Source organism: Microtus oregoni, unplaced genomic scaffold (genome assembly GCF_018167655.1).
Source record: "Microtus oregoni isolate MIOR12 unplaced genomic scaffold, Mior012 000058F_ref0000040, whole genome shotgun sequence".
NCBI lineage: Eukaryota > Metazoa > Chordata > Mammalia > Rodentia > Cricetidae > Microtus > Microtus oregoni.
This window is the reverse complement of record NW_024543834.1, coordinates 6,097,640-6,119,193: the sequence shown is the minus strand read 5'-3', so window position 1 is coordinate 6,119,193 and position 21,554 is coordinate 6,097,640. Positions and strand designations below refer to the sequence as shown.

At 47.1% G+C, this 21,554-nt stretch overlaps 1 protein-coding gene across 2 annotated transcripts in view; it reads left to right on the top strand.

The window, feature by feature from the left end:
- The first annotated feature begins 3,988 nt into the window (after nucleotides 1-3,988).
- Nucleotides 3,989-21,554, top strand: part of Cyria (CYFIP related Rac1 interactor A) — a 118,610-nt gene continuing 101,044 nt past the window's right edge. For both annotated transcript variants that reach the window (XR_005973134.1, XM_041639397.1), the window contains exon 1: nucleotides 3,989-4,119. The gene's annotated coding sequence lies outside the window, so the exon portion shown is untranslated. The remainder of the gene's footprint in view (nucleotides 4,120-21,554) is intronic.

Below are 21,554 nucleotides of genomic sequence, written 5' to 3'. Positions count from 1 at the left end.
GGGCACTGCACACACATGATACACATAAGACGAATAATATATATTAAAGTATGATTTTTTTAACACCAAAACTAATATGCTCAATATTTTTGAGACATTTTTTTTTTTACTGTCTTGCCTCAACCAAAAAAAAACCTTGTTATCCTAATATCAGTACACGTTCCCAGTGACTGAGATCATGGACATTGTCTTTTCAGCTCTCATATTGTGTCCATCTTGTGGGTTATTCCCTACTGCACTGAACTCATTCTATGCTTCTATTGACAGTTTCAGTGTCTAAAGTGGTCCTGAAACACAAAGCCTCATTCTGTACAATGGGTCCTCAACACAAGGGGGCAATGATGCTCGGTAAAGTGAAAACATGCACATTAGGTCTGCTCTGCACAGGTACAGGGGACAGTACTGTTGGCGATGGAGTCAATGTCAGTGAACCAACAATACAGATTAAATGGGATGTCTCTAAATAGAAACCACGACTGTTTGCTGATGTGTGAATGAAACAACTAGAGGCTTATAGGCACCTAATCCCATGTCTCCCCTAGATGCTATGGTCCAGTTTGGGCCACAAGCTCAAATGTGGTGACTTGATAGAACACGGTTATTGTAAATAGGGAGAAATGACAGTTTGATCAACTGGTGCCCCAAGCACAGCTAAATGGGGGTGACTATGAGGGTATGAGGGCAACATTATGGAAAAAGTCATTACAGAGGGGTCGCTTTTGAACACAGTCTTTAAACATATGAGCAGAACGTCAATAGATGATCCTGGATGGCAGGTCATTCAAGGATGGGAGAGCTGTGTGTAAAGAAACGGGGATATGAAAGACCTGACCAATGGAGCGGCTGAAAGAGTGACATGTCAGTAAGCTAAGGTACAGGCAGGGGCTTTTAGCCACTACAGTTTCTTTGCATACTTTAAGCTATAGTTTTTGTATCAGGGAAATATGGAGGATGTCAGCTGTGAAAATTGGCTCAAGATGCATAATCAAATCTATTATGCTCCCGCTGAAGCCTGGCCCATGTTTCCGTAGAAACCCCTAGTTACACAAAGGGACCCTAGCCAGCCATTGACAAGACAACTCAGCTGTCCTGGAGGTCACTAGAGTAATGTCAGAGGGGAAAGTACGACTGCCTAGTGACAGCAATGATCTGGGACAGCAAAAGTGCTGTTAGCTTGTAGCATATAGGACAGAGAAGAGAGAGCACCCTGGGGAAAGGACACGGAGTTCTTGAGTCTCCACCTATGGAAGACCCTGCCTACCAGTAAGTCCGAACCTAGAACTCACTTGACATCCAGTACAATTCAGAGCACACAAGAGGACGCCATTCTAAAAAAGTTTCTCTTAGCCTGGTAGTGGTGGTGCCTTGGATTCCAGCACTCAGGAAGCAGGAGCAGTCCAGAACTCTCTCTGTAGGTTCAAAGCCAGCCTGGCTACACAGTGAAACCCTGCCTCAAAAAAAAGTAATTATTAATTAATTAATGAAAATAAAATAAATAAAAATAAAAAAGCTTTTCTTTCATAGTTCCAAAGCAATTGATATATGCCCACATATCAGCCTCCTAAAAAAGGGGCTTCCTAAATCCCACCTTGTAGAAAACAATTCAAATGACAGATTAGCCTATTTTAAGTTTACACTGCTTGTCCCAAGGACCCTTAAGGAATCATTAGTTTCTCTACTAAGGCATGGAGGTGGGGAACTCTCCTCAGTTCGCCCTTCTGGGTCTCCACTTGGCTTCCGTTTGCATAGCGCACTGTCCTGTGGCATCTACCTTGTTCCTCTGTGTGAACTGTTCTTGGCCTATTCGCTGCCTGTTGAAAGCTAGGTCATCTCCTTTTAGCAAGACTCCCCAGAAGTTTCTTCTCCCACGATAAATCCCTTCTATTCTGGGTCTAGATGGGCAACATCTTCATTCTAACCTCTTTCCTGTTCTGACTCGTCCTGGCCTGGGCTGGCAGCTTTTCTATGTCATCAAAGGCCTGTGACAAGTTCTCATTCCATCTTTTGGTAAAGTTCCTAGCATTCGGTTGGTGTGGTCCAGCAAAACAAAACTTCACCACCCAAAGAGGATGTCCTTGAAGTTAATTGAATTGAGATAGTAAGGTTCACGTAAACAAGCATGCGCTGTAAATGAATACCATCGGGAATACAATCTGAACTTACCTGCCCCTAATTGACAGTTTAATTTCACTGTAATCTTTATTATGATAACTTCTGAACTTGTCATTAGTGTTACTGATAAAGTTGAAAGACTATTTCATCTGATTATTGTGTCTTAGGAAACACTTAATTATTAAATTCCATACCAATAATTAGAAAACCCTATTATTTCATAATGGGCTCAGCAATACTTACACAGGTACCCCTCAGTGACCGAGACAGAAACCACCACCAAACACGCTGAAGTGAAATCTCAAACATCCAGTCATCTCTGCTCACCAACATGAGCTGCACTACTAGAGACAGAGGGTGTAAAATAAAAAGTCTACTCAGCTTAGAAAATTCTAGTGCTCCGGGTATGAGTGACAGCTGGGTCTGATTCATTCATGACCTTCCCTATGACAGCTGGCCAAAGTTGAAGGTAGAATAAGTAAAAGAAAAAAGAAGCTGGGATAGAGGGGTGTATGTGTGTGTGTGTGTGTGTGTGTACGTGCGTGCGCGCGCGTGTGTGTGTGTGTGTGTACGTGCATGTGTGTGTTTGTGTATGTGCATGTGTACATGCGTGCATGTACGTGTCTGGGAGAAACAAGCCAAGGCTAAGGTCATAGCTAGGAAAATATATCTAATAGAACCATACCAAAATAAATTGTTGGACTAACAATAGAGGTTAGTGTAGGACAGGGGACCTTGGGAGACTGGTAACCCAAGGACCATTTCCAACTGAGAGAGTCTATTATTCTAGCTAGACTGTGCCTGCCCAGACCCTGTCTGAATTCTTGCCAAAACTGACCCCTAAACTCTAAGAAGCAGTCCCTGGAGTCTGTCAGAGACACTTGCTGTCAGAGCCTCAGGGAGACTTAGGCAGAGCAAATTTCTTCTTGGGGACTCATACTGGCCTCAGGAAGATGACAGTGCCTGAGGACACTCTCTCTGAAGCTGCTTGGTGGGCCCCAGGCTTTTTCTCCTGTCCACAGCCCACAAACCCACTATCTGAAGAAGCTATGGCGGACAGCACAGAGCCTGACACACTGTGAAGGTTTAATATTTCATGAATTTTAGAACGGTCTTCCCTGGTTGACTGAAAAGAGCAGTGGGGGGGGGGGATCTGCAAGGCACAGACACTACCAACAGGGGCTCTGACTCACAACCTGTTCAGCATGGCTCTGTCCTCTGGGCTTCCGGAAGTTCCCTCTCCTTACTGCACAGAGCCTCCGTTGGTTTTGAAACAATAATCCCATAATTATTAATATAGCATAATAGTTTAAGCTACTTTCTCCTTTCGCCCAGAGAATTTTAGACTGACTGTTTAGAAGACTGTTGCATCTCAAAGGCCAAGCATTTGGGAAGACATTTTAGGAGATCCCATCCAATAACAGCGGCTCTTGAGGCTGGGTCCGTGTCACTAGGATAGATGGGGAAGTGGAAGGTAACGCCAGGTTCATAATCCAAAGTGATTTGAGAGCGGGGACTAGAGCTTTGGGGTGATCTGGCGTGGGCACTAGTTTCAGTGTGAGTGTATGTCTGTAACTTGTGGGGATCGTGTCTTTGGGGGATCTTTTTGTTTGAAGTGGAAAGGTGGGTATGGAGGAATTCAATCTTTCTAGTGAGTAACAAGGCAAGTGAAGTGGCCCAGGCCGAGGGGACAGCAGGGTTACTATGAGCCTAGGGACAATGCTAGCTCCTGAGTTCAACTCCTAGTTAGTGCCTAGCCTGCCTAGAAGGGAATCCGCCTGCCTGGTGACAGCGGGGTGGGATTCTCGGGCCAGGGATGGGCGGGGCGGGGGCGGAGCGGGGGCGGGGCAGGGCGGGGCGGGGCTGGAAGCAGACTCTCGGGCTGCGGCTGCCGCGGGAGAGGCTTCCACAGCTGCGGAGCGAGCGGAGCGGCCGAGGGCGAGCAACGCTGCGGCGGCCGTGGGGACAGCGGCGACAGCGGAGGCGGCAGCGGAGGCGGCGACTCCGGTGAGCGTGGGGCGGACGCGGCTGGGGCGCGGCAGGGAGCGCGAGTGGGGACCCGCCGGGAAAGGCACTGTGGGGGCGCAGGGGCCTCCCGGGCTTGGGGCATGGTGGAGCGGGGCGACCATGGCCCTCTTCGCCTAGCTCGGAATGCCCTACAGCCCTGGGCAAGGGAGGCAGGCAGCTCAGACTCGGTCTTGAACCCTTCATCTTGATTCCCGAGCCAAAGGTCTGTGGGTCCGTTGCTCGCGATCGCCGGGACTCTCCCGATTTTATTCCTTTTCCTGACGACTCCCTTCACCCCCCAACCACTCCCACCCCCAAGAACCTTCATCCCCCAGAGCTATTCTTCAGGAGATTCCAATCTTACCCCCTTGGGGTTCCCTTGCGAGGGCCCCTGCTCCCCATCTTTTTGCAGACCCAAGGCGTGGATGAAGCCCGCCCCGAGCCCATGTATACCTGGCCCCTTCTGCTGCCACCTGCCACACAAGTGCTTAGCCAGCACACAAACTGCTGTGCCCAGGACCTCGCCTCCGCTGCATTCACTCCTCCTCACACCAGAACTCCTACCTGGAGTCCAACAGGAGGAGACTTTTCCAAGCTGGAGCTTTGGGAACAATTTGACCCACTTCCCAAGGCGCTGGTCTCAGGCCAGCCGTGCTTTTTGGTAGACACACCTATCTTTTTTGCCAGCTGAGGGACTGACAGGAACACCTCCTGTCAAAATGTACCAGCCCATCCTGAGCCCTTCTCTAAGCTGCTAAACTTTCTGGCCTCTGGCCTCAGAGACAAGATCCAGGGCCTTTGCCATTGAAATCTGCTAAAGCTCCAACCCCCTTCCCTGTAAAGATCGCAGAATTCTGTCAGCCATCCTTGGAAAGGAAGGGTCCAGTGTTGTTAGGGCCACCATTCTGGGTTCTGGGCAGATTTCTTCTCCTCTGTGGGTGATTCCCTGCCTGCTCCGTAGAGAACCCCAGTTACAGGCACAGGCTCCCACAAGCTCAGTGGTTTCCCGATTAGAAACTTTCCCTATGGGCAGCAGTCACCACCTCCTCTGGATTGGCCCAGGCCATCTGCACAGTGTTGAGTCCCTGGGGCATGGAAAGCTGGGCTGGGACCATGCAGGGCTAGGACCCATGCTGGGCAGCAAGAGGAGGGTGTCGCCTGGCCAGGCCTCTACTTGAGAAGACCAGCCTGTTTGGGTTGTTCGCAGTTGGACTGAATTTCACGTAGCTCCTAGAGGGTTTGAGGGTTTCTTGTCAAGAGAGGAGGCAGAACAGGGGCTGTTTTCCCTGCCTGTTTCTGACTGTCTTGTGTTGCTATGGTGACACTTTTGCCTCTTCCTCCCCCTGACTCTTCTGGGAGCTGGTTTTTATTGGTCTGTTGTCCTGTCTTTTATGGCTCTAATTTCTTCTTTCTACTTGCTCTGAAATAAACAGTCATAAACATGGGCACTGGGCCCAGGCTGGGGGCTGGCAGAACTTTACCTCCTGCAGGCCCCAAGCTCCTGTAAGGAGAGAAGACTGAATGGGGAAGAATGGGATGGAACTACCATGCTCCTTCTGGCTCTCAGCTCTGGCGAGGAGACAGTAGCATCCCAGGTCGGATACATAGTTGGTAGCACACTCCTGGGGATGCCAAACACTTGTGGTAGCTCACTGGGGGTACCGTTCATGTTCAGGATAGTGTTCTAGGGGAGGGAGAGCCCCCACCCCCCCTTTGCAGATGTAGCAACTAAGCCCAGAGCAAGTTGTATCCCATGGGCTCCTGGTGCTGGGAGCACACAGTCAGCCCTCAGGGCTGATGAATGAAGAGATGTTATGGAGCTGACATATGGGTCTCCTACCTCCCTTTCTGTCATACTCCCTGCTCTGTCTCCTGGAGGACTTCTGTGCATCAGGAAGTTAATTAGAAAGGGTTCCAGTCCCTTAACCCTGCTTGAGCCACTACACCCCCTGGGGACTCAAGCTGCCTTCCATGCCCTTTGTGCATCCTGAACCCTAAGTGCTGGAGACGCAAGTTGACAGCAGAGTGAAGCCACTTGTGACTTCCTGTTTTTACTCAGCATTGAGAAGAATTCAATTTGCTTGTGTTCCCAGAGCCTAGATGCAACCGGATGAGCCAAGGACACAGAGCCAGCCCCGAGTGAGGAGTTCCCAGAGAGCTAACCCACCCGGGGCCAGAGTATCACCCACTGTCTCCTGTCAGTGACACTCCTGGTTCCTTTTCTCTTCCTTGCATTTTCTCTGTCTCCCCTTTTCTATGGCAATGCTCTGGGCTTGTTGTGTTAGGGCAGCATGGGAAGACAAGGGCATGAATGGCCTGCCTGGCTGCTGTTGGCCGTTGAGCCAGAGGAAGTCCGTTCACTCACACGGACCTCATTCAGTCTTTAAAGTGGACTTGACAGCATCTTTATCTTCCCTGCTTGATATTGCTTCTTCTTTCATGATGGCATGGATTAGCCTATCAGGTACGTTTTGATTGGTTGGAAGGCCTTTACTTCCCTAGTTTATGTCGGGAGATCTCAGATTATAGAGATGCCTTGAGCCACTATTGGCAGGTTGAAAAATTTAGGATTTTAAGTCATAATCTCTCAAGGCTAGTGGCATTTTCCCAAGTTATTTTGTGGCGTGTTCACGGAATGCACGTCTTCATTTCTCCACCTTATGTTTATATACCAAATACAGTGCAGGTGTCTTGGAGCCACTACTCCCATTTGTAAACAATGTGGTCAGTAGAAGAGGGAGACCTCGGGATAGAATCTTGTCATGCAGTAGGAGGAACGATTTGACAAAGGGGACAGGTGATGTGGGATCTAGAGATTGCTCTTGGTCAGGTAATTCCTTAGGGTTGACTTAGGCAGTCTGGGCTTTGTGGCTGAAGAGCAGCTACTGTTCTCCTGGGAAGCCCTCACTTAGCCTTCACAGAATGGGATTATTGTCGAAGAGAGCACCTCCTTTAGTTCTGGTGAGCACACATCTAAAAGCCTGCCCTGCATACCTCCGGGACTTTTGTCTTGTTCATAGTCGCCTGTGGTTCCTACTTCATCTTAGTTAAAAAAAAAAATATCCTGGCTGTGGTGTCACAAGAATTCCAAGATTAGGTCTTAGGGTGGTCACAAATAGGGAGGATGTTGGCAGTCAGACATGAGTTGACACTCCCTTCTGGTATGCCCTGGCTGTGGAATCCTGCAAGCCTACCTGACCTCACCGAGCCGCCATTCCTGTGACAGTTAAACTCTAATACTTATACTTGCCTTCTTTGGGATCCAGTGGTCTTATGTGTTTACAGGGCCTGGCGTGGTGCCAATCTAACAATAAACTAGCTGTTATGTAGTTGTATTGATTAGAAAGGAGTTCTCTCATTACTGGGCCTCTGGGACCTCTGAAAATCCCAGGAGGTGGCTGTCTGGATGGGTTCAGGCCCTTGGACATCTATCTATTCATTATCTAGAAAAGTTAACGATTGCCCACCCTCAGACTCCTGGCATTGCCAGTTAATCGAGTTGTATGTCCCCAGATAAGCCATGTCCTCCACCACCAGGGCAAGTGCCAGTCTCTAACAGTTTTTGAAAGGCGAACAAACTTCCAGAGTTGCAGGAATGCGTTTTTATCTATGAGAATCCTTTAAAATAAATATTTGCAAAAAAAAATCCTGGACCTATCTAGCTGCCCCCTTATTTGTTTTTTAAAGGGAGAATATGTTTATGTATTTGATTGTCTTTATTCTGCAGTTAAAGAAACGGGGGCAGGGAGGCAGAATCGCTTGCATGGTGTTGTCAGCTAGTAAGAGGCAGGGCCAGAATTTAAAACTAAGTTCCGCTTACTCTTGGTGCCATGGCATACAATTTTGTCATTTTCTTGGCTGGCATGTCAGTGACCTAAAATAAGTGTGTTTGGAGACTGCGAGTGGATTTTAGTGCGGGTGGAACTTGTCTGTGCCCTAACTCAGACTCATAGTAAATATTTAGAGAGTTTATTAGGGTTTCGCTCTCAGTGCAGCATTAACGAGGCTTTCTGCTGCTGGCTGCGGGCTGCTTTCTACACATGGTGAACGGAAGAGGAGGTGGACATGTCTTAGTTAAAAAAGAAAGGTTGATGGAATTCAAAGTAGTTTTGTTCGCACAAGAATGGATCACCAGTTTGTTATTAAAATAGCCCAAATCATTGGGCAGGCCAGGATTTTATCACCAGATATATGAATGGAAAACCTTACAAGTGTTTCCCTGGAATGTAGATCTAGGGACAGATTATCCAACAGAGTTCGAGTAGTTGATGGCAAGCATGGAGACAGGGAGCTTGTCAAAGGCGAAGGTGATGTGGATGTAGTCTGCTGGAACAGCTCATGTCTAGGAAGAGAAGAGTGAGAAGTAGTTTGGGAATTGCTATCTAGCCTTCCCTAGGTGAGATAGAAGCCAGCATTTCCTTAGGACCCCTGCTGCCCCCAGCTGCCCCAAGTGCTGAAGACAGGGACCACATTTCCCAGCAGTCTGCTTACCAGGTCCAGCTGAGCACTGTAGACAGATGCGTTTCTATTTGCAATTATCTCAGGGCCTGAGCCTGGTGTCTGCTTCTTTAATGACTTCACTTTCTAATAAAAATTCTGTATGGCATAGATAATTAGATTTTTAAAATGAAACTGGGAAATAGAGTGCCCCAAAGAGTTTAATTGCAGTTTTATGATGGATCAAGCATAAAAATGGGACCATTCATTCCTATAACAAATGCATACCATATGAGTCCTTGCCCTTTGCTTGCACAGGGTTGAGAGCATACAGATCAGTATGGTATCATCCCTGCCCTCATGTAGCCCTCTCTCCAAAGGCAAAAGCCCCTGCGTATGCATGGCCAGAGTCAAAAAAACAGTTATCTAGAGGAAGAGGGAAAATGACGCAACAGAGCCCATTCTCCTCTGCCAGTTAGGTGCCATCTGAGGGCATACCAGTTCTCTCTTGAATGCTGAAACACAAAAGCATGTGCCTAGGAATAACAGCTGGGTTCAGCAGTCAGCATCTAGTCTAACATCCAGGATAAGGGAGGAGCAAGCCCCTGGGCTTCTATAAAACAGGAAGGATTTGATGGCTTGAAAGGACTTTTCCACATCTCGTCTGATGGTCTTCAAAACCCTTATTTGTTTTGCCTGGTGACCAGTGAGGAAGGGAGACCTAGAAGCCTTAGTGAGCCCCCTTTGTTGAGAGAGATCTGGAACTGGGGAGAGTCAAGAGTACTCCCAGGGAGTACTCTGCCACCAAGGAAACCTGCTCCTTGCAAGGAAGGGAGCCATTTCTAATGGAGCATTGCCCCTACCAAGCGATTGAAAGTCAAAGCTGATGACAGCAGAATATCAAGGGTGGTCACTGGAGTAGAGCCGAGCTAATACCATATTCCATAGCTTCCATTACAGTGAGTGGAGAAGGGAGTGGGTCTCACAGATGCCTTACCTCCTAGAGTTGTTTTCTATTATAGTTAATGCCCTTAAAACCTTTGGCAAGGAAGCTCAATGAGTCTCACCTTTTTAACAAAATTAGAAGGCACATGAGGAGCAATGGTCAATATACTTACCCCAGGGCCTTCAACTTCTTTAAGGTCATTGGCAACTAGGTCTTGGTCCATGCAGGAGCAGTGATACCGCTGATTCCTAGCCAGCCAAATGGGAGAGGCAGGGGACAGGGGCATCAATAGAGAGTCAGAAAATAACAAGAATCTTATGTCTGCACCTCTATTCATTCAGGGCAACCTGGGCTTTGACAAGTTGTGCCCCTCCCACAGTCTTCTGTTGCCTTTGGTACTATGTGGGCAGCAGCATTTACGAAGCAGTAGAAGATCTTGTTAGCAAGATAATACCAAGCATTTGATAACCATCTGTGCAAAGTTCTGAAGAACATACACAGAAGATATTAGCTCTGTCTCGTGGCTGGGGAAGCTGACATCCAGTGGTATCTATGGGAGCTTCCATAATGTTGCCTCACTAGGAAGATGACTTATTTCAGAGCCATTTTCTTACCATCACCCACATGGTAAATAAGGAACACATATGTGTGAGGAATATGGTACTTGTAAGGAAGTGTCTTGATAAAATACTTACCTCACAAAAGTAGCAATTCCATGCTAGCCAGAAATGTAGCCATGCTTTAAAACTGCAGTACATCTAATCAAGCTTATGTTTTAAGTATTTCCCTGGGACTGACTGGTATCTTTCAGGGTATCCCTTGCTCAGCCTGCCTTGTCAAAGGATGTGATCTGATAGCAACGAGCTGAGCCCGAACTCAGCCTTGCTGAGTGGCGGGGGCGCCTCCCCTCTGGGGCAGGTGCGGTGCGATGGAGTTCTTCATCCTCTTCTGGGGACAGCTGGCGACCCTGGGAATACAAGAGAACCATGTTCTCAGCTTACAGAATGACAGGGTCAGATGTGCATGAATACCTCTGGTGTCTTTCTTTATTCTGGTTTGAGGTGGGTATAGATGGATGATGGATGAATGGATGGATGATGGGTGGATGGATAGATGGATGGGTAGGAGATATTAGAATAGGGGAGATACAGAGTAGAAAGAAAGTAGTGAGAGCTGAAAAAGGAGATGGGGGAGAGGGAGGGAGAGGCGGCAGGACACTCAACAGTTCTGAAATCCAGAGTCATGCCGTGTGCATGTACCTGGGAGTCCTTGAGCAGCTTCTTCTTCTTCTTCTTCTTCTTCTTCTTCTTCTTCTTCTTCTTCTTCTTCTTCTTCTTCTTCCTTTTAGCAAACAGATATGATTTGGAATCTCAGCATTTCCCTTGGTCAGATTCCTTAAGTCTGTAACGTTTTCCACCTTATGAATGGCAGCTGATGATGTTTGTGTCTCTTGGATGGTATGAGGAATACGTGGATTAAATATTTATCAGGTTCTCTTTTTGCTCGGGCTTTGAATAGAATTTGTTTGAAAAGTTTTGGCAGCTCTTGTAGGTTCCTCTTCAGAGCTCTGATGCGACCAGCAGCCACAAAACTCCCCAGGCCACAACCCATCAGTGAATGTCCCTTGAAAAGTCCCTTCAGACCGGCTCATCATATCTGTAGCCTGTGAGCCTTCATTCCCTAGCACACACGCAATAATAATAATAACTTTGGGTACTGATGAATCCTAACAAGGAAAACTAAGATTTGGTCTATGCACATTTTATTACCACCCTCCTTGCTCATTTCTTTGTTTCTCAAACATGTCCCTCCCACTCCTGCCCCCCCCCGTGTATTGAGATTTCAAACCCATGTTCTTGAATACTTTTCACAAGTAATAAAAAGGGTCAAAAGCTTTTTTTTTCCGAAATATTCACATCCTCTTATTATTGAGTCCAAAAATCTAAAACTAGGGTTATTTTTCCATCATTCTTTTGGAAGTAAAAGCTAGTCCAATTTTACATGAGACTATTTATAACTCTTATTAGTCTTTCTTGGGATAAATGAGTTTTTTTAATGCAAAGATGAGTGCTGTAGACTGTCCTGGGGGGTGCAGATCATAGGTAGTTATGTACTTTGTTCCTTTCTCAAGTATAGAGAACTCGGAAGTCAGAGGCACCTCTGGTCTAAGAAAAGCATGTTAATGAGGACTGGTGGGTCTCTATCACAAAATGCCAACAGGAGCTCACAGTATAGTCAAATGTCCACCTCGGGGAGAGTGTGGTGTGCATCTTGACACAAGCGAGTGTTGCGGCAAGATCATTGTCCAGGAATAGGGACCCTCGGTTGAGAAAATGCTTCTGTCAGATGGACAGGTAGGCAATTCTATAGGGCAATTTCTTGATTAACGATTGGTGTTGGAAGTACTATTCACTGTGGGCACTGCTACCCCAGGGTTGGTGGCCTGGGGTGGTATAAGGAAGCAGGTTGAACCATCTAGTACGCGGTGTTCTTCAATGGCTTTAGCATCAGTTCCTGACTCCAGGTTCAGGCCTGAGTTCCTGCTTCTGACTTTCCTCAATGATCGGCTGTGATCGGGACATGTAAGCCGAACAAACCCTCTCTTCCCCACGTTGCTTTAGGTCATGGTGTTGGTCACAGCAATAGAAAGCAAATTAGAATAGATAGAATGATGGCCATGTAGTTCATTTCATTCTAATCCAAAACATCGATGGCCATTTTCATTTTTTTCCCACTTTAAATAATTAGAAATGCGTATATGAATTTACCATCAGGAATAAAGGAGTAATGACGATTTGTTCAAACATGGCTTCCAAAAGTTTCAAAAGGACTCAGTAGTTTTCAAGGAGAACTTTCTTAGAAGTATAAATAAGTTGGAATTTTGTTGTTGTTTTCTTACCAAGTGTGGCATTAGGGGAAGATAGAAGGGACTTTTTCCGTCTGACTCATCACTTTAGCCTTGTGAGGAGGAACAAGACTTGAGAAGGAGCATGAGGAAGTGAAAAGCCCCAAGCCGAGCGTGAGAAGGCCTTGGCTCTCACTTTAGGCTAGCTCTTAACTTACTGAGTGACCTTGGCCTTGTTACTTCCCTCCTCTGCCTCCTAGGAACCAAGTTGAAGTAAATCCCCATTATCTCCTTGAGCCTGGGTGTGGGTGTCAGGGTCCCAAAGGATAGGGATAGAAGATGTATGTCCTAACTGCCTGCCATTTGTCTCCTGTGGCCTCCATTCAGATAGAGGGACACAAGGCAGAATTCCAGAGTGTTGTCTCAGTATCTTCTGGAACTTTCCTTTTCTCTTAACAGTGATCATTCCATGTTTTTCTAATACAGTTTGTCCCCAGAGCCGCCATTGTCATTCACTGTCATTCCTAGGGACAGTACTATCAAGGTCTTGCTGGCTGGTGGACCAAGGAAACAGTGACCATAGCCCCAATGTGGCCATTGTCAGTCTTGCCTGGTTCTCTATAATAACAAGTTAAAACACACGGGGCAATGGGGTGCCAAAGAGGGTTGCAACAGTTCCCTGTTACAGAATGGAGCTAGGTCTGCTCAGGAAAGTGAAAAGCTGTAGAGTCTATGTTTGTAATTCACATCTGTGTGGGGGACAGTTAGGCAAAGAGATTGTGTAACTGATGCCCAGGGAATCTCTCAGCCTCTCTCTTTGTCTTTGGAGTTTATGCTTACTGTGTATCATAATTCTGACCTTTGCCCTGTTGGAAGTTGAACCTTATTCCAGGGTCCACAAGGTGTGACAAGCTGTAGTTTTCCATTCTTGGGGGGCCTCACCTGATCATCTGGAGGGGATTGTTCCCCAGCAGGAATTGTGACAGGATCTAGGGCTACAATATAGCAGAGTGTTTTCACGGGACAGAAATGACAGTAGGGTCAGGGGTCTTCAAAGTCTTTGACTGGTACAGACTATGGAGTCTCAGGGAGGGCTATAAACAAGGCCCATTTCGGAGCACAATTCTAGCGTTTTAGACTTTATGTGTCACAGAAGCCTGTGTGTATGAGTGTGTGCGTGTATGTGTGTGTTATTATATACAAGTTTGTTTACTTCTTTAGAGTGTGAGCTGTATGTGTTACTCATATATAAGTGTATTTATTGTTTGCTTATTTTGTGTGTGTGTTACTTGTATATAAGTTGATGTCTACTTATTTACTTTATGAGTATGTGTGTCTTACTTATATACAATTAGTATAAATTTACTTATTTAGTGTGTGAGTGTATGTGTGTGGCGGGGGGAGAGACAGAGAGTGATATGTGTATGTGTCTGCCATGACACTTGGGTGGTGGAATTGACAGGAGACCCTGTGGGAATCGATTGTAAACCATGTGGTTTACAGGGATCAAGCTTAGGGCACTGGGCTCAGCAGCAAGAGCCTTCCTTAGCCTACTGAGTCCTCTCACCAATCCTGTTACGCTCAAGTAATGTGGTATATGTGGGAGGTGGGTAAGTGTTTAGTGAGTGTGTGTTTAAGGGTGGTTACTCGAGTGTGTCGATTACATAATTGTTTACAATGTGTGGTCACATTCAATTAATGGCTGTCCTGTAATGGGTGTGTGCAGGCTGGGAGCACACATGCCTTGTGATGGGTGTGTGAAGGTATGAGAGATGAGAGCATGGATGCACTGCACGGGTGTGCTTTATGTTTGCTGGGTGTGAACATAGGTGTGCACGGGCACGTGTGTGTTCATTCAGATCTATGGCAGTCCGGCTTCAGGCAGGGTCCTCCTAGGTTTTATAGGCGTGACTTTGGCTCAAGCCAAACTCTTGCTTCTGTGTGGCTGATGAATGGAACTGACTTCTCAAGAGCTCCTGCAGCTGAAGCGGAGAGACCTTCTGGGACCTTTCAGGCCCCAGTGACCACAGCAAAAGGCAAATGAAGTGGCAGAGTGTAGTTAAATCAAACTTCCTGGGAGACATTTCTAAATCCTTCTGCGAAAGAGACAGAAAAATTCATTCTAAATGTATTTAAAAATTCAAAGCATTTTGAGTATTGCTTTAAAAAATCAAGAAACTCGAACACAGGTTTGCAAAGAATAGGGGACTAAGTTTCTATTCCATTTCGGGGAACATAGACTATTGGCAGACGTGGGAACGAAGGGGGTAAGGGGCACGCAGAGGAGAAACTGTTGAGTTGTCTCTGCCCTATGGAGTTCTGACTAACTCTGTCTTTGCCTGCTGCATGTTCTCACAGGTCAAACCAGCCAGGGCGGGGTGGGGGAGCTTAGCAGAGTCTGTGGACCAGCTGTGATCGAGAGGGAACAGACAATGATAAACCCTAGCTACACAGTTCTGCTCACTGAGCTGGTGGTGATAGGGAGGGGTTGTGGGCAAAGAAAGGCCTGTGTGGATATTGACCCAGAATGCTGAGCCTGGTTCTGCTGCTGGTCTGGCCCCGCCTCGTGTGGTCCACTTCCCTCTTTGAACCTCAGCTCTTCCTCCTCTAATGAGAGAGTTTGATACTCTGTCTCTTGAAGCTGGACAAGCCTAGCCCTGCCCACCAGTCCCAGAGGCTCCTGAGATAGGGGTGGAGGATGGGGTGCTGGAGGCAGATCTGTCTCTAGCCTGAAGCTATTCTTCTAGAGAGTCTCTTTGTGTGGGGGTAGAAATTGGGGTTCCCTTTGAATGTGAATGTGGGGATGAATGTCAACATTCCAGTATGGATACCACATTATATGTTATCTCCTTCTTGCTTCCCACTTTAACCGATTGTGTGCTAGAGCCTTCTCCTCTCTTCCCCTCCCCTCCCCTCCTCTTCCCTCCCCTTCCCTCCCTTTCCTTCTTTTTCCTTCCCTCACTGTACTTTCTGTAACTTTCCAGTAAGGTAGTAAGTTTTGTAACTTTATCTGTTAACCTCAAATTCAGCAGCTAGTTTGATTAACCCATATAAACTAAGATAGCTACCATGTGCTCACTGTTATGTGGTGTATACACGTGAGTTACTTATTTTTCTTCTGAGCTAGTAATTTTCAGGTTATCCATACCGAAGCTGGCCCCTAAGTTTTCAAAGAACTCTTAAATCTCCTATTGTATTAATTAAGTCATGTTCTTCAGCAACCATTAGTGACTGTTAATTGTCCTGTGGGCAGTCGTTTGTATGTTCCTCTCAAGCAGCAGATACTTGCAAGGCATGTCTCTATCTGTTTTTTAAAAACCAAGACCCTGAACCTTAGAATGCATTTTTTCCCCTGAAATCTCATAAGGACGTAAGACCCAAAGTGAGCAGCATGATTGAGGTACAATCTATCTGTCTCTGAAAATTGTCCGCATTGCCATGCCCCACAGTTCACAATGGTTCTAGGTCACAGAATTTTTTCCTTCTCAACAAAAGAAAATCCTGTTTGCCATCCATGACTAGTCCCTTAAGCTTCAGAAAAATCCATCCACAGCTTGATTTCCTTGCCTTTCTTCCAAATGGAGTTTCATGGTCCCCCCTACCTTAATGTATGTAAATTTCATGCAAATAGTATCTTCTGTTTGCCATGTGCTTCCCAAGTGCCAGACGCTGCTCTGAAAACTTTCACATGTGTCGAGTACTGGGAGGAGATGCTGGGCGCTCATTATATAGAGAGCAGAGCTTAGATGCAGAGTGTTGCCCTTGCTTTAGATGCAGAGGGTTGCGCCGACTTACTGGAAGGCGGATTGCATAGCAAAGACTTGGCTTGTTTTATGCAGGGGTCGTTCACAGAGCTCTGTTTAGAGAACAGTTGATATTTTGCTCTGACCTGGAGTCCAGGGACCCTTATTAAATCCTGGAATCAGGTCCTGATGACTCTTCAGTTCTCAATCTCACAATACTGGGCTTCCCCAGCTTCTTTCTGTGGTCAAAACTGAGGCCCCAGATGTGGAGAAAGGGATGATTCCCTTTTGGCTTTCCCCATGTTTCTTCAGCCCACATGGTGGTTGGCACTTCTTTTTTGCTGGCCAGAACTCCTCTTTTTAGTTTTTGGCTCATCATAGACTTGCATATATTTTCTGTTAGGTTCATCTTACAGAAGAAAAAGATGGAATATGATTTGCCCCAAATTACACAGGAGTTGCATCCTCTTACCAAGGTTCTGTCTTTACCTCCACACATCCTTGGGGGTTCACTTCTTATAGACTTTTCTTCTGACAACCTTCCCGTTCTCCACCATAGTCATTTACCCATTTATCGATCCACTTGTTTAATAGATATTCATTGAGTATATATAACCAGGTGTATTCTGGGGATTAAACTGTGAGTCAGACAGATGCAGTACCCTGGCCTCCCAGATAACTATATTCTGATGGGGAAAGATAGACTGTGACACATAAGGAAGTAAAATAAGGGTACTAAGTTCCGGGAAGAAAAGTAAAGCTGAGATGGATGTAGATCAGTGGATCTCAACCTTCCTAATGCTGCGCCCCTTTAATACAGTTCCTCATGTTGTGGTGACCCCAACCATAAAATTATTTTCATGACTACTTCATAACTGTAACATTGCTACTTTTATGAATCTTAATGTAATTTTGTGCTTTCTGGTGGTCTTAGGTGACCCCTCTGAAAGGGTCATTCAGCCCCAGAGGAGACACAACCTACAAGTTGAGATGCTGGTGTCAAGGGTGAGACTTGGCTGGGAGGAAGTGTAGTCACTATTTTGAGCAAGATGGTCAGGGAAGGTCTCACCAGAAGGTGGGGACTGTGTGAAGACCTGAAGGAAGTGAGAAAGTGAACTTCATGTGGAGAGTCATGGGAAACTATTCTCTATATCGAACCTCAGAGACCCTGGCCTGAAGGTAACCATAACTGAGTGAACAGGGCAGTTTCAAGGTTATGAGGTTGCCAGCCAGCCTGTGATTTCAGTACCTCCTGACTCCCTCTGACCGAGAACATAGACTTCACATTTACCGTCTTCACTGGCACGTCTGACACTAGACTATGCACCCAGAGGGCAAGCCTGGGCTGGCTTGTAATCACATCTCTAGCACACCACGGAGGCCTGGGGCTGGGGGAGAGTTCAGCTTTTGTGACTACCTCTGCTTCTTTCTTTTTTCAAAGCCCAACGTCTCAGTTAAAGATGATTTGAAGCCTGAGTGTTTTGGTGGTGTGCTGGCTGCATACCCCACTTGTCTAGAGTTTTGCTTAAAAAAAAGAAAAGAAAAGAAAGAAAAGAAAAAGAAAGAGAAGCCATCATTACGCAGTATTGCGGAGAGTCTGGGAGTGACAGTATGGCGGGGAGAGTGTTAACTGGAGTCCCGAGGATGGGGAGGAGCCCCCAGGGATGCACAGCACAGGAGGTCCCTGCTGGGGACTGCTGTTTATAAAGTGTGACCAGAGGGCTGGACAGAGAAAGTTCTCCAGAAATGCTCAAGTGTGTTTGGATTTCATCCAGGACTCCCATTCAACATTGGGGTGATCAGAGCGTAGCCGGGGAGACCTTTTTTGAAAGAAAGTAACCTTCGCTGATGGTGGGACCCTTCTTCTCCCAAGCGGAGCACTGGTATTGGAGAGGCCTGGCTTTATTGTTGGGTGGGAAGCAACTGGGAATGCAGGTGAGCTGGCGGGAGAGAAGAGGGCTATGCACAACATCATGGGGAGGGGCCGTGCTGCTTTGCTGTCTTTTCCACCTCCTTGTGCCTCCCATCTGACCCTGCATCCTTAGGGCAGAAAGCTGGGTTAGAAACTCTTGCCAGTGCGAGCCAGTTAGAAGGTAGTGATGAGGTGAAATCGAAGAGAAAGGACATCAGGAAGTGCCAGGGAGGCCATTATGGTGTTTGTACAAGGGGATGATGAGCTTGGGGTTTCAGCCAAAGTGTGTGTGTGTGTATGTGTGTGTGTCTGTGTGTGTGCACATGCACATATATGAACATGTATACATGTTTGTGTATCAGTTATTACATTGCTGGAACATAGACAAGCGAGGAAAGATTTCTTCTGGCTCATGTGCCAGAGAGTTCCAGTGTGTCATGGGGGAAGCTCGTGGTGGCAGTGAGAGCACCTGACTAAGGCATCACACAAGGTGTTCATACACTGAAGGACTCGTCCCCAGTGACCCATCTTCTCCAAACAGGCCATAGCTTCTACAGTTTCCCTCCCCGAGTAGTACCATCTGTTGGGGACCAAGCTTTGGGGAAACAAGCTTACGTGGGGCATACTTCAGATCCAATTAACAGCGGTGTGTATGCCGTGAGTGTAAAACGGTAGTGTATTCTCTCATGCATGTTAAGGAGAAAGTAGTTCTTTTTTAACTGGTGGAAGTCTGACTTAAATAAAACAGAAAGGGAAAAGGCAAAGCGTTCCTTTTTAGCTAAATAGCTGTCTTTGAGGGATGAACTGACTCTACAGGCACCTTAAGAAGCCTGGGGGCGTGGCGAGACTGGAGGCAAGGTTCCCTGGTTCAAAGCATACACTGTTCTCACAGAGGATCCAAGCTCGGTTCCTAGCGAACACATTGGCACCTCACAACTGCCTGGTGCTCCACATCCTGGGGGTCTGGAGTCATCTCCTGTCCTTTGTGGTCACATGCAGTCAGTTACACATACCTCCCCCAGACACAGACACACACGCACAGACTTGCACACATTTGCACGGACACACACAGACGCACACACCCACAACTCACACACACACCTCATACACACACCTGCCCACACACACTCACACACACACCTGCCCCCACACTGCATACATACATTGCACACACTCACACAGACACACAGACACACACATACTTGCATGACATACACAGACATGGATACATCTCCACATACTTACACAGACACACACACACACTCACACACACTTCTGCACACACCTGCACTCAAACACACACCTGCACACACACACTCACACACCTGCACACACTCACACACCTGCACACCCACACTCACACACACCTGCACACACCCACATTCACACACACACACCTGCACTCACACACACCTGCACACACCCACACTCACACACACCTGCACACACCCACACTCACACACACATCTGCACTCACACACACACCTGCACTCACACCCACACTCACACACACCTGCACTCACACCCACATTCACACACACCTGCACTCACACCCACACTCACACACACCTGCACTCACAGCCACACTCACACCCACACCTGCACACACACACTCACACGCACACCTGCACTCACACACACTCCTGCACACACCTGCACTCACACACACACCTGCACTCAAACACACACCTGCACACACACACACACTCACACACACACACCTGCACTCACACACACTCCTGCACACACCTGCACTCACACACACACCTGCACTCAAACACACACCTGCACACACACACACTCACACACACACTCACACACACACCTGCACTCACGCACACTCCTGCACACACCTGCACTCACACACACACCTGCACACACACACACTCACACACACACCTGCACACACCCACACTCACACACACACACCTGCACACACACACACTCACACACACACACCTGTACACACACACACAGATGCAGACACACACACACACCCTGGCACATACACACACACATTAAAAATAAAATAGATCTCGAAGAAGCCTGGGTAGGTTGCATAAGCCCTGGCCTCAGGGAGACTGGATTCTTCTGGACTCCAACACTTATGATAAATAGTTTCAATTTTCTGATTCAAATGCACCTTTCAAGTCTTTGAAGTGAAGATGTTATAAAAAAAAAAAAACAAGAAACTATTTCTGGTACCTGATATTAAAGAAGGCAGAGTTAATTCTGGGTCTGCTGGTGATGTTCCGTGGGCTTCCTCCCCTCATGCTCCAGTGGGGTTGATCTATCCTGCTTTCCTCCCTCTCTAGGGCACTTTACAGTTACAAACAAGCTTTGACGTAGGTCAATGTTACGCACAAATGGCGGTCTGTGAGTCGCATGCCTGTCAGGGACCTCTGTTCACCATGTGATGCCTGGCTTCAGATGAAGTCTCCACATTTGTTCTGAACTCAATTTGTGTCAACTTTGCTCCTCTCGGTATGTCTCCAGCTGCCTGCTTGGGCTTTCTTCCAGCCTTCAGAATGACTTCTTGTGATTTATATTAGTATTTGGTCTCTGTAGTTGAATGTAATGCTTTAATAACACACACATGGACACACTTAGCTGATTACCAGGAGGTGACTGTTTGATTGTTTTTTTTCTTCAGTTGCTATTACAGTAATGAGGGGGGTGGGGAAAGCTCAGAGGAGGTGGGCCTGGTACTGCATGGAAACATCATCTGTGGGCAGAAGGGGAGGGCGGTGTCAAAACTCAGCCCAGCCTGGGTTAGCATTGGAAACCAGTGATGTGAACTGTGGTAGGAAACCACATGCAAGGTGCCAGTGCCCCTAGAAATGTCTGCTGAGAACCAAGTTTGCACGCAGAGAGCTGAACTGCTGCAGAATGCCTTCCCTGGCTGCTAGCAGGCTCCATTGGGAAGCCGGGGGGGGGGGGGGGGGGGTCAGGGTGAAGGGTGTCTAAACTGAACAAACTGACTCACCCCTGTTGAATAGGTTGTCTGTGTGTGTGTGTGTGTTTTTTTTTTAATCGAAAGTAAAAGGGAAAGGAGAATTAAGAAAGAAAAAAGGACAGTGAGTTTTGAATCAGCAGCAGGAACAAGAGAACCCAGTGTGAGTCACTGGAGTCAGGCAGGGTCTGCGAACTTCTGTCCTGACTGAATGTCAATGCTCTTCACATCCTGCTGAAATCACACGCTCTACTACCGTTCTCCATCCTCACTCCAGGCATGTGGTAGGCATTCTGGGAACTTTTGTCAAGGAGTCATAGAGCACCCCGTCCTGAGCTCAGGGAGCTTTTCCAGGGCGTCAGAGGAGCAACACAAGTCTTCCCTCCTCTCAGTGTGGCCACATCAGCCTCAGAGTGAGAGCGGCGGAGCTGGCTCCGAGTGATAAGTGGGACGAGGAGCTCTGCACTTTGACTTTGGTCTCGTTAGTTGCAGGCTTCTTACTCTCTTGCTAGATCACCTGATGCTGGGAAATATCACAAAAGCCAACGAAAACTATGGGTTTGCTGGAGCTTTAGTTATCTGCAGTTTGTACAGGATTT